Raw genomic sequence first — 13,696 nt, forward strand, 5'->3', positions numbered from 1 at the left:
AAACTCTTATCACAAAACATTCAGGAAATATGGGACAAAATAGAAAGACCAAACCTAAGAATAATAGGAGTAGAAAAAGGAGAAGAAGTGCAGCTCAACGGTCCAGAAAATATATTTAATAAAGTTATAGAAGAAAACTTTCCCAACCTAAAGAAAGATGTACCTATGAAGGTTCAAGAAGCATACAAAACACCAAATAGGCTGGATCAAAAAAAAAAAAAACATCCCCTCGCCATATAATAATCAAAACACAAAGCATACAGAATAAAGAAAGAATATTAAGGGCTGCAAAGGAAAAGGGCCAAGTTACTTATAAAGGTAAACCTATCAGACTTACACCTGACTTCTCTATGGAAACCATGAAAGCCAGAAGGTCCTGGATAGATGTTCTGCAGAAAATAAGAGACCATGGATGCAAGCCCAGACTACTATACCCAGCCAAGCTTTCGTTCACTATAAATGGAGAAAACAAAATTTTCCAAGATAAAAACAAATTTAAACAATACGTAGCCACAAATCCAGCCTTACAGAAAGTAATAGAAGGAAAATCACAAACCAAGGAGTCCAACAATGACCACAATAACTCAGACATCTAGAGACCCTTCACCAGCGTAACTCAAAGAAGGGAAACACAAACTCTACTGCTAAAAAAAGTGACCGGAGTTAACAACCACTGGTCATTAATATCACTTAATGTCAATGGACTCAACTCACCTATAAAAAGGCAAAGGCTAAAAGATTGGATACGAAAACAGGATCCAACATTCTGCTGTTTACAAGAAACACACCTCAACCACAAAGACAGGCACCTACTCAGAGTAAAGGGCTGGGAAAAGGCTTACCAAGCAAATGGACCTAAGAAACAAGCAGGTGTGGCCATACTAATTTCTAACAAAGTTGATTTCAAACTTCAATCAATCAGAAGAGATGGAGAGGGACATTTTATACTCATAACAGGAACAATTCATCAGGATGAAGTCTCAATCCTGAATATCTATGCGCCTAATATAAAAGCACCCACGTACATAAAAGAAACATTACTAAAACTCAAGGCAGCCATCAAACCACACACACTAATAGTAGGAGACTTCAACACTCCTCTCTCACCAATGGACAGGTCAATCAGACAGAAACCTAACAGAGAAATTAGAGAATTAATGGAGGTAATGAATCAATTGGACTTAACAGACATCTATAGAATATTCCACCCAAATAGGAAAGAATATACCTTCTTCTCTGCAGCTCATGGAACCTTCTCGAAAATTGACCACATACTCGGTAACAAAGCAAACTTCCACAGTTACAAAAAAATATTAGTAACCACCTGTGTCTTATCAGATCACCATGGATTAAAGTTAGAATTCAACAACAATGCTACCCCCAGAAAGCCTACAAACTCATGGAAACTGAACAGTCAACTACTGAACCATACCTGGATTAAGGAAGATATAAAGAAAGAAATTAAAGTCTTCCTTGAATTCAATGAAAATAAAAAACAACATACTCAAACTAATGGGACACTATGAAAGTAGTCCTAAGAGGAAAGTTCATAGCACTAAGTGCCCACTTAAAGAAAACAGAGAAAGCACACATTGGAGACTTAACAGCCCACCTGAAAGCTCTAGAAAAAAAAAGCAGACTCACCTAGGAGGAGTAGAAGAATGGAAATAATCAAACTGAGGGCTGAAATCAACAAAATAGAAACACAGAAAAGAATCCAAAGAATCAATGAAACAAAAAGCTGGTTCCTGGAGAAAATCAACAAGATTGATAAACCTCTATCCAAATTAATCAAACGGCAGAGAGAGAGAATATGCAAATTAATAAGATAAGAAATGAAAAGGGGGACATAACCACAGACACAGAGGAAATTCAAAGAATCATTAGATCTTACTACAAAAGCCTTTATGCCACAAAACTGGAAATGTAAAAGAAATGGACACATTTTTAGATAAATACCATATACCAAAGTTAAACCAGGACCAGGTGAACAATCTAAATAGACCTGTTAGCCGCAAAGAATTATAAGCTGTTATCAAAAACCTCCCTACCAAAAAAAGCCCAGGACCAGATGGTTTCAATGGGGAATTCTACCAGAACTTCCAAGAAGACCTAATACCTATACTCCTTAATGTATTTCACAATATAGAAACAGAAGAGTCATTACCAAATTCCTTTTATGAAGCTACAGTTACTCTGATACCAAAACACTCAACCAAGAAAGAGAATTACAGGCCAATCTTACTCATGAACATCGACGCAAAAATCCTCAACAAAATACTGGCAAACTGAATCCAAGAACACATTAGAAAAATTATCCATTATGATCAAGTAGGCTTCATCCCAGAGATGCAGGGCTGGTTCAACATAGGAAAATCTATCAATGTAATCCATCATATAAATAAACTGAAAGTAAAAAACCATATGATCGTTTCATTAGATGCTGAAAAAGTATTTGACAAAATTCAACACCCCTTTATGATAAAAGTGTTGGAGAGATTAGGGATACAAGGGTCATACCTAAATATAATAAAAGCTATTTACAGCAAGCCGACAGCTAACATCAAATTAAACGGAGAGAAACTCAAAGCCATCCCACTAAAATCAGGAACACAACAAGGCTGTCCACTCCATACCTCTTCAATATAGTGCTTGAAGTTCTAGCAATAGCAATAAGACAACATAAGGGGATCAAGGAGATTCAAATTGGAAAGGAAGAAGTAAAACTTTCGTTATTTGCAGATGATATGATAGTGTACATAAGCCAACCCAAAAACTCCACCAAAGAACTTTTACAGCTGATAAAGACCTTTAGTAATATGGCAGGATACAAGAACAACTCCAAAAAATCAGTTGCTGTCTTATACACAAAAGATATGGAAGCAGAGTGGGAAATCAGAGAAGCTTCTCCATTCACGATAGCCACTAACAGCATAAAATATCTTGGGGTAAATCTAACCAAGGAAGTGAAAGATCTATTTGATAAGAACTTTAAGGCATTGAAGAAAGAAATTGAGGAGGATACCAAAAAATGGATGGACATCCCTTGCTCTTGGATTGGGAGGATCAACATAGTAAAAATGGCAATTCTACCAAAGGCAATTTATAGATTCAATGAAATTCCCATCAAGATCCCATCAAAATTCTTCACAGATCTTGAGAAGACAATAATTAACTTTATATCGAAGAACAAAAAACCCAGTATAGCCAAAACAATCTTATACAATAAAGGATCTTCTGGAGGCATTGCCATCCCTGACTTCAAACTCTATTACAGAGCTACAGTAATGTAAACAGCTTGGTATTGGCATAAAAACAGAGAAGTCGACCAATGGAATCATATAGAAGACCCGGATTTTAACCCACAAACCTATGATCACCTCATTTTTGATAAAGGAGCTAAAAGTATACAATGGAAGAAAGAAAGCATCTTCAACAAATGGTGCTGGCACAACTTGATGTCAACCTGTAGAAGACTGAAAATAGACCCATATCTATCACCATGCACAAAACTCATGTCCAAATGGATCAAAGACCTCAATATCATTCCTAACACACTGAACCTGACAGAAGAGAAATTGGGAAGTACCCTACAACAGATGGGCACAGGAGATCGCTTCCTAGGTATAACCCCAGCAGCACAGACATTAAGGGCAACATTGAATAAATAGGACCTACTGAAACTGAGAAGCTTCTGTAAAGCAAAGGACACTGTCACTAAGACAAAAAGGCAAACTACTGACTGGGAGAAGATCTTCACCAACCCCACAACAGACAAAGGTCTGATATCCAAAATATATAGAGAACTCAAGAAACTAGCCTTTAAATGCTAATTAATCCAATTAAAAAATGGGGCACTGAACTGAACAGAGAATTCTCAACAGAAGAAGTTCAAATGGCCAAAAGGCACTTAAGGTCATGCTCAACTTCCTTAGCGATCAGGGAAATGCAAATCAAGACAACTTTAAGATACCATCTTACACCTGTCAGAATGGCTAAAATAAAAAACACCAATGAAAGCCTTTGCTGGAGAGGTTGTGGAGAAAGGGGTACACTCATCCATTGCTGGTAGGAATGCAAACTTGTGCAACCACTTTGGAAAGCAGTGTGGCGGTTTCTCAGGAAATTTGGGATCAACCTACCCCTGGACCCAGCAATACCACTCTTGGGAATATACCCAAGAGATGCCCTATCATATGACAAAAGCATTTGTTCAACTATGTTCATAGCAGTATTATTTGTAATAGCCAGAACCTGGAAACAACCGAGATGTCCTTCAATGGAAGAATGGATGAAGAAAGTGTGGAATATATACACATTAGAGTACTACGCTGCGGTAAAAAACAATGACTTCTCGAATTTTGCATGCAAATGGATGGAAATAGAAAACACTATCCTGAGTGAGGTAACCCAGACCCAAAAAGATGAACATGGGATGTACTCACTCATAATTGGATTCTAGCCATAATTAAAGGTCACAGAATCTATAATTGGTGATCCTAAAGAAGCTAAATAAGAAGGTGAACCCAAAGAAAAATATATAATTATCCTTCTGCCTATGGGAAGTAGACAAAATTGCCAGGGAAAAAATTGGGATCTTGGGGGTGGGGTGGAGTGGGATGGGGGTAAGGGGAGATGGGGAGAGAAAAATGAGAAGGGGAGGATGGGGGGAACTTGGGGAAACAGGATGATTGGGACAAAGAAAGGTTGGATAGGGGAGTAGGGAAGCACAAATCTTAGTTAAGGGAGCCACCTTAGGGTTGGCAAGAGACTTGAACCTAGTGTGGCTCCCAGGAGCCCAAGGCGATGTCCCCAGTTAGTTCCTTGGGCAGCTGAGGATAAGGAACCTGAAATGCCCCTATCCTATAACAATACTGACGAATATCTTGCATATCACCATAGAACCTTCATCTGGTGATGGATGGAGATAGAGACAGAGACCCACACTGGAGTGCCGGACTGAGCTCCCAAGGTTCCAAAGAGGAGCGGAAGGAGGGAGAACATGAGCAAGGAAGTCAGGACCACGAGGGGTGCACCCACCCACGGAGACAGTGGGGCTGATCTATTGGGAGCTCACCAAGGCCAGCTGGATTGTGACTGAAAAAGCATGGCATAAAACCGGACTCTCTCAACATGGCGAACAATGAGGGCTGATGAGAAGCCAAAGACAATGGCACGGGGTTTTGATCCTACTTCAAGTTCTGGCTTTGTGGGAGCCTAGCCAGTTTGGATGTTCACCTTCCTAGACATGGACGGAGCGGGGAGGACCTTGGACTTTCCACAGGGCAGGGAACCCTGACTGCTCTTTGGACTGGAGAGGGAGGGGGATAGGAGTGGGGGGAGGGGGAGAAGGGTGGGAGGAGGGAGAGGGAAATGGGAGGCTGGGAGGAGGAGGAAACTTTTTTCTTCTTTTTCTCAATAAAAAATTTAAAAAAAAAGAAAAGGAATTAGGAAAACAGAGTTAAAAGAATAGAGAGATGTGCGGGGATGCACAGTGGATTGGCTGAGGCACACATGAGGAAGAAAACCTTTATAGATAAATTATGTAAATTCCTGTGATCTAAAAGTGTGTATGCTAATAAATAAATCTGACGAATGAGAATTATAAATTATACATGTTAGCTATCTTATTTCCCCTATGTACATATTTTAATATGCATCCATCATATCTGCATATGCATGTCTTTAAAACACTAGAAAGCAGTCCTTGTCAACTCTTTGGGGGATTCCTGTGCTCTATGTGAAGAAGGTAGACAGAATTCATTACAGTTCCCATGTCTTAAGGGGAACAAAATGCACACATGAATTATTCAACTGGTCAGATGCTATGTCGAGACAGCATAAAGCAATTTTAAGAAGTTGTATCTTCTAATAGAGACGATATTATGACCAAAAGCACAATCACAGAAATCCTTGCTCTTTTCACATTCCCATTTTTTTTAAATGAGGAAATACATTTTGTGAGTCCTGAATTAGTTGTCACAAGGAGGAATGTAAATTGACTCACCGCTCTCATTTGCCCTTTGGATAGCTAACCAATTTAATTAGCCATAAAAGGCAAACATCCCTCCCCGTCTTTTTACTACACACACAGGGAAGGGCAGACTCCCCTGAGGTGAAAACATGAGATACCTAAAATCGCATTGCCTGTGGGAACCCCACCTGCACCAACAGTACTCGGAATTTGGAACTGGTGACATAGGTCTCTTAACTTTGGTCATTTCTTTAATTTTGTTTGGGTTCACTTTGCAGTGTGTGCAGTGGAACTTAAAACCTCACACAAGCTAGGCAAATGGTCTACCAATGAACCATAACTGCAGCCCGGATCTCTTAACTTTTTAATAGAAAGGTATTTTACAACGGGAATGAAATAAAACTTTCTAGGTTAGTGGAATACACACAGGCTTCCACATAGATGACCAGATTAAAATCCTTTACGGTTTACTAATTAGCCTTGAACCAACTCACTGAGGTTGACTTGTTATTAAGGTCCGAACTCTCTGGTTAGTCTATTATAATGACCAAACTTAAGCAGAAACTGTTAAGCACTTGGACGAGGAGAGGAAACGTTTGAACACAGCTCATACCATTTAATCAGTGTAACCTGTAGCAACAGAGATCATCTAGAAAATTATCTAGGTTTTCCAGAACAGTTAGAATCTCGTGCTATAAAACTTACTAACTGTATAGCAGCATGTGAGATACTATTACATCCATGTAACATTTTTTATATATAGATGAGGTTTTTTTTAAATATGCCATCCTTAAAAAATAATCACAGTTCTTATTCCATATGAAAACATTTCATTCTCTCTCTCTGTCTCTCTGTCTCTGTCTCTCTCTGTCTCTCTCTGTCTCTCTCTCTGTCTCTCTCTCTCTCTCTGTCTCTCTCTCTCTCTCTCTCTCTGTGTGTGTGTGTGTGTGTGTGTTGTGTACTATGACACACATATGGAAGTCAGAGAACAATTATAGGAACTTGTTCTCTCCTTCCAGCAAGAGGGTCCCTGGGAATGGAAGTCAGGTCATCAGGCCAGGTGGCATGTGCCTGATGAGCCATCTCTCTAGCCCCAACATCCTTACTGAAGGCTGAAAAATTATAGCAAAATAGAAATGGGGAACCAGTGTTATATACATGTCAAGTTGTTGCCAGGTAGACATGAGCAGCGCTGGTGTGCTTTAGTATGACAAACTGTGCACAGCAACTCTGGCCAGCTCACCTAAAAAGCCTGAAGGAAAGGGATTCCTTGTCATAAAGAATAGGGGACAATGTATAATATGATTGTACAATGTACACATTTATCAGATGCTCACGTGGTGCCTTAGTCATAGGTACAGAAATTTTGTTTTCATGTTGATTAAAGATAAACTCAATTAAAACATAAAGTTAATTGCATCAGTCAGAAAGTATTCATAAATAAATCCCTTCAAATACCAGAAACCCTTCGTTGATTTGTTTATTTTATTTCGGAGAAAATTCATCATTATATTTGCTATAGCAAGAGTGGAACTGTATGTGAAAGATGCGTGGATAATGGGAGAAATGACGTCATTGTGATGAGCATCAGGACTGAGCTTGCAGTAAATAATTTTAAAAATTTTCAAATTTAAAAAAGGAATAAAATATTTTAATTAAAAAAAATTACAATAGACGGTGTTTTCAGAGAACACTGGCCCTGGGGAACTGTGGAGAAGGTATTCTGCTGTGGACATTGGGGCTATTCTTTGTGGTCCTGCTGAGAGCCTCCCTTGGGGAAGCTGGCAAAATCAGCATTCCCACAAGTCAAAGATAAAAATTCTACAGTGCCTGCCTCCTTTCTCCCTGTTCCTGCAATGCTCTTCCCTTCTGTCCGTGTCTTTCCAACTTTGTTTTTTTCTTCAAGATTTGATTTGGGAACAACTGATGAAAATCAAAGGTCACCAAGATACATGAGTTAAAGGTTCTCAACACACAGAGTAACCCTCCCACCATGCTGCCCAGAATGAAGTCCTGTGTTTGCAGCAACAGAGATGGAAGTGGGGCCATTGTGTTAAGCGAGAAAGTCAGAGAGACAAGAAAGGTGCCTTCTCACTCATGTCCAGAGCCTAATGAGAAAATGCAGCAGAAGAATGGGGAGCGGGGTAAGAACGGGACCTAGAGTGGGGGAGGCAGTCAACATGGCACACCGAAATGGAGTGGAAAAATGATGCCTGGCTCCTTAGCGTTGCCAGTGTACTGTTGGTAAAAACAATTTAGGGTGTATTTTAAAATGATTAAAAGCATAAGGAATTCCCAGCACACACAGAGAAGAGATTAATGGCTGAAGAGGTGGAAACACTCACTGCCCTGATTTGATTAGAGAGTGTGTACACCATCAGCTACTGCAGTATACCCCATAAAGATGCCCAGAGAAGTCTCAATTAGCAATGGGGAAGTAAAACGTTATTTTTAAAGTTATCAATAGCTTTGTGTGTTTGTTATCCTTATTTAATAAATATTCAATAAAAGGGCAGTGGGAGATGCTGAAACTCAATTACGTGCCTGGGACTTCACAGTTGGAGTTTTAAGTCACGGGGCTCAGGATTCCAGCACAGTTTCTACTTTTGGTCTGGGTCTTCCAGGCTTAATTCTCCTATTCATGTAAGCAGGCCTGTGACGTTGGGGTGTACCACGCAAACGCTGCCATGTACTTACTCTTTGCCACCTCTGGCACTGTGGAGAAGGGAAGGACTGTGTGAATTTGGTCCCAATCCTGGTTCCTGCCAATGGTCATCCCTAAGGATGTTTTGATGAAATACCTACAGAACAACTATTTTCTCTGAGGCAAAGACTGATTTTTTTTTAATTAATTATTTTAACAATGTTTTAAAAGAAGAGATGTTTTAAATCTTGAAGGAGAGATACTTCAAATCTTGAAGATGTTTTAATTTATTTCCTGTAAATAATTTATAAAATTATACATAATAAACTCTTTATGATTCATGCTTCTGGTAAAATATTGAAGAAATCTTCGGGTAATTCCAGGCTGCAAAGATTCCCTTCTCTGTTTGGGTAATAGTGTTAGCTTAATATGTAGGTTTTAACCCATGCAGAGTTATTTTTCTATACAGATCAAATTCCAACTTTTTAAATTGATTTTTATTGAGCTCTATATTTTTCTCTGTTCCCCTCCCTGCCTCTCCCCTCCCCTTCAACTCTCTCCCAAGGTCCCCATGCTCTCAATTCACTCAGGAGATCTTGCCTTTTTCTATTACCCATGTAGATTAGTTCTACTTTTTATCTTAGCTTCCACACATGGCCTTCTAACTGTCCCACACCACTTTTCTACCCAAACTCCGTCCCTTCACTAAAAGCCAGCTGAGTGTTTTTCTTTAAAGTAATAAGGGGAAGGTACCATGCCGTTAAATTCCTCCACGTTCATCTCCATTCACGTTGAAAGTGCTCGCTGGACCCCTCTCATAATTTAACTTCATCTATATTTCATTTGTAGGCCGTTGTAAACAATGCAGCCTTTAAATATCAATTTCTGATTGTTTCTGCTATGTAGGCAATTCATCTTTAGGACACTTGTGTGTATATCATTTGCATACCAGAACATTCTCCCTTTTACGATGCGCAGGTCAGTATTTCCCATGTGTACACAGTGTTGTGCAGTGACTACCACTCTTGAATTTTAAAACATCATTATCTCTCAGAAAATTGTCTCCTCTCTCCATCTTCTGGCAGCCACTAGTCTGATTTCTGTCTCTCTGTTTACCTATTTGGGATAGTTTATTCTGTTTGTTGCAATAATACTTTCATATTTCCCCTTAATTCTTTAGTTATAATTTCCGTTAGTTTTTGGCCATATTTATAATAGCTGATTTACGTCCTTTAATTCATCTTTCTAATAGTTTGTTTAGTCTCTTCCAACATCTTGGTGTCTTTAGGGACAGTCTCTCATGATTTCTTCTGTGACCCATGTAAGAGTCATACTATCCTAGTTACTTGTAAATACAGCAAAATTTTATTATTATTTCTAATATACATATGAGATTTGTGTGTGTGTGTGTGTGTGTGTGTGTGTGTGTGTGTGTGTGTGTGTGAGTGATGTGTACTCTTGTGTGTGCAGGCACATGTTCAGGGAAGGCAAAAGGCCTGTGATAGGGTAGAGTAGAGCTAGGTGGGGAAAACTAAACTGAATGCTGGTAGAAAGGAGGATGAATGAGGGAGATACCATGGAGCTGCTGCAGGAAACAGATGTGCTAGAACCTTGCTGGTAGGCCACGAATCTCATGGTAAAATATAAAATAATGGAAATGGGTTAAATTAAGGTGTAAAAGCTGGCCCTCTGTCTGTGTGCGTTTGTCTCAATTCCTAGAGATATGTCAGAGGGTTTTAGACTCCTTGCCCAGATCTCACCCCTTGTGTGTCAGGTTCATGTTTTTATTGTTACTCTTATGCTCCTTTAACTACACTTAGTGCCATTGCCTCGATAGCTACACCGTTAAATTGGTTTCTACTTCTCTTTGGAACACACACACACACACTAGTATCTGAACTTTTCTCACAGAACAGTCTCTGACTTGGATCAAGCAAAGAGGTGCTCTGAATGTGACCTTCAGCGAGCTTCCAGACAAGCTAAAGAGCCTGGTCTTGGGACCAGGCTGGCAGAAAGTTCCACCTGCCTCCCTCTCATCCAGTAGCTGCCATTCTTAATTGTAAGTACGAGAGAGTTGGTTTTCAGTGTTACCATAGAACTAGGGGGTAGGGAGATGGGAAAAGGCTGAGTCAAACATTGGGACGACTCTTTTAAACCAATGGTCTTCCAACTGCTGAGTGTTTAGTTAGAGTCCAGAGTTCTGGGGTGGATGAGGGGATGGTAGTTTCACTGTTCTTAAGCTTTTTATCATTCTGGAAGGCCTTAGTATCATCAGCTTTCAGACATAAATCTTTCTTATTCCAACCCTGATAATAGCTGCTTTTCTGATGGATTCAATTGTTCCACAATATGGACCAATGAAATTCCATTTGGGAAAGATTTCTACTGGCATTCTAGGAAGAAAGTCATCAGATCCCCTTTGGCTGCTACTGATGGTGGCATGGAACTGTGTCTCTGGCTTATAGAAACAAAACCAAAGACAAACTTGGAAAATATTTAGGGAAAGACAACAGATCCAAGCCTTGAGCCTTGGAATTGTTGTAAATGCTGCAAAAGAATGAAGTTTGGCCTGGTCTGCTCAGTGGAAGTGGCGTGGCATTTACAGGCCCTGACTTTTCTCCATCCAAATACAAGACAAGGGACATCGCAACTCAAATAGGTGGCAAATACAATGAGAAGGTGAGGTGTAAATCAATCCCAGAAAAAAAAACCCAGGGGGCAGGAGATGTAGCTCAGGAACAGACTGCACGCTTAACATGTGGATCTCCAGTACTGAAGAAAAACACAGGACTCAGGGTGTTCACTGTTGGTTTTGTTTTTAGGAAGACCTCCGCCTAAGAAACGCAGAGATAAGGTCTGTACTTGCCTGTCAGTGTGCGCTCTCTCCTTGGAAGGTGAATCAGTGAATGGAGACCTGGAGCTTTCTAAATGTTTGGAGTGCTGTTTCTCCAGCTGGCAACCCAGCAGCTCAGAATTGAGGGACTGAGGAAACACCTCCCCACAAGAGACAGAAAAGGACACCAGATTACTCTCAATTGTGGTAATGTCCCAGAGGCTAATCTGCATTCTAATGAAGTGAAGCTGGTCAGAGGCCAGTCAGTTCAACCATTAGCTCTTCCTCTTCCTTCAGAGAGGGAAGCCAGGAGCACAATGGGCAAAGCACCCAGCAATGCCTTGAAGTACTAAGAACTCATGTCCCAGGCATTTGCTGTAAATGAGGCATAGAAAAGTCAGGCCTTCTGCCACCCTTATCTTTAGAAGTTAATTTGCTTCTCTGCAACTGTATCCTTTTAGATGTTAAAATGTAAACCAGAGGGGTGGGAGAGAATGGCCTTCAGTATCTTAATTGCGACTCTCTCTCTCTCTCTCTCTCTCTCTCTCTCTCTCTCTCTCTCTCTCTCTTTCTCTCTCTCTCTCTTTCTCTCTCTCCTAAATTGTTATTTCTGTGGTGGTGGGGAGGGGTATGTGTATGTGGAAGTATTTGTGTAGCTTAGAAGACATTTTGCTACATGGTAGGCTGTGTGGCCCTCATGTATCCTTGAACATTTGGGTCGTATATCCTATCACTCAAATGGAGAGTCACATTGCAAAGTTCCACAGATAATCTCACTGAGGTTTTAATGTATTTAATTGATCTATTCATTAGCAAATAATCATATTGCGCGTTACAGAAAATTCCCATTCACCATTAGGTAAGTGTTCTTTTACGACCTTCAGCTAACTTCATTAGTTCAATTTTAGTAACTTTGTAATTAAATACTGTGTAATTTTTAAAATGAGCTTGCATAGGATGTCTCAACTCCTTTTTCTCATGGATCCCACCGTGTTCGGTGTTATTTGATTATACTCTCACTCCAAAAATGTATCTGAGGTCACTGAGACTGAATTAGTTTTAAAGTACCAGTGAAAACCCAACTAGCCCTTATTAGCACCATTGCAGCTGTTATTGGTTCCATCACTCAGCGCTTTGGCAAAAATCTCTAGCCACCCCAAACACCGGCACTTAGGGGTTCCAGGGCCATGGAACAGGCAATTTACATAGCCACCCAGGGCCCTCAAGCCCTACTTGACTAAGTGCAGTGTGGTCACGTGATCCACGCACGCCACTTTAGGCAGCCTTTAAAAGTTGGACAGGCACAGAGAAACCCTGTCTTGAAAAACCAAAAAAAAAAAAAAAAAAGTTGGACAGGCCTGCTCCATGGCCGTCTTTCCTGCACGTGTCTTTGTCTCGCTAGTGTGTCTCCTGATCTGTTCTCGCTTGCGCCTGGTAATTTCAACAGCAATCGCCTTTTTCTCTTCTGCATTTTTCCATCTCCTTTCCTCTTACACCTGCTGAAATCTTCAGCATGCTCGGTTCCCTGCTCAGTGCTAAGCTTCCTCTGATAAACATGCCCCCTGCTTTGACTCCTGGGTCAGAAAACCCAGCTTTCTTTCTGCTTCCTCTATCTCCCTCCTCCTAGCAGGGGCTTAGTGTTCCTGCTTGCCTATACTGTGTCTTATTCCTAGGATGTTTCTAAGATATTTGAGGCATAGAGGGTTGTGGTTACCTGCAAGATCCCCAGGCGGGCTGTCGGAGTCCGCCATGTGACAAGCAGCTACAGTTTCCCACCAGCGGGAGGGCATGCTCTGCTTGGGCAGTGGCGGCAGTGTGGCGGGTAACAGACACATAGACACAAAAATAGGCATAAAGCTAAAATATTTATTACAGGAGAGAGAGAGAGAGAGAGAGAGAGAGAGAGAGAGAGAGAGGGGGGGGGGGGAGAAGAGAGGCAAAGCCCCGTGTGTACACTGGGAGAGAACAGGAGAGAGAGAGAGAGAGAGATGGCGGCAGAGGTCAGAGGTAAAAAAGGAGTGGGCGTGGCTAGGGCAGGGACTGAAAGAATAACACCGTGTTTCTCGAATTCCAATAAATTATCTTTGAGTTTCTTTCTGTGTCTGTTTTAAAATTACTTTACCTGCAAGACTAAGAACCTACCTGCCAAAAAGATCCTGTGTCCTTCGCAGTGTAACTGAGTTGGTTAGTTACTTAGTTAGGTGTTGGCACCCATAGCTTACATTCACTGCCATCTATTCTCATA

Source organism: Microtus pennsylvanicus, chromosome 10 (genome assembly GCF_037038515.1).
Source record: "Microtus pennsylvanicus isolate mMicPen1 chromosome 10, mMicPen1.hap1, whole genome shotgun sequence".
Taxonomy (NCBI): Eukaryota; Metazoa; Chordata; class Mammalia; order Rodentia; family Cricetidae; genus Microtus; species Microtus pennsylvanicus.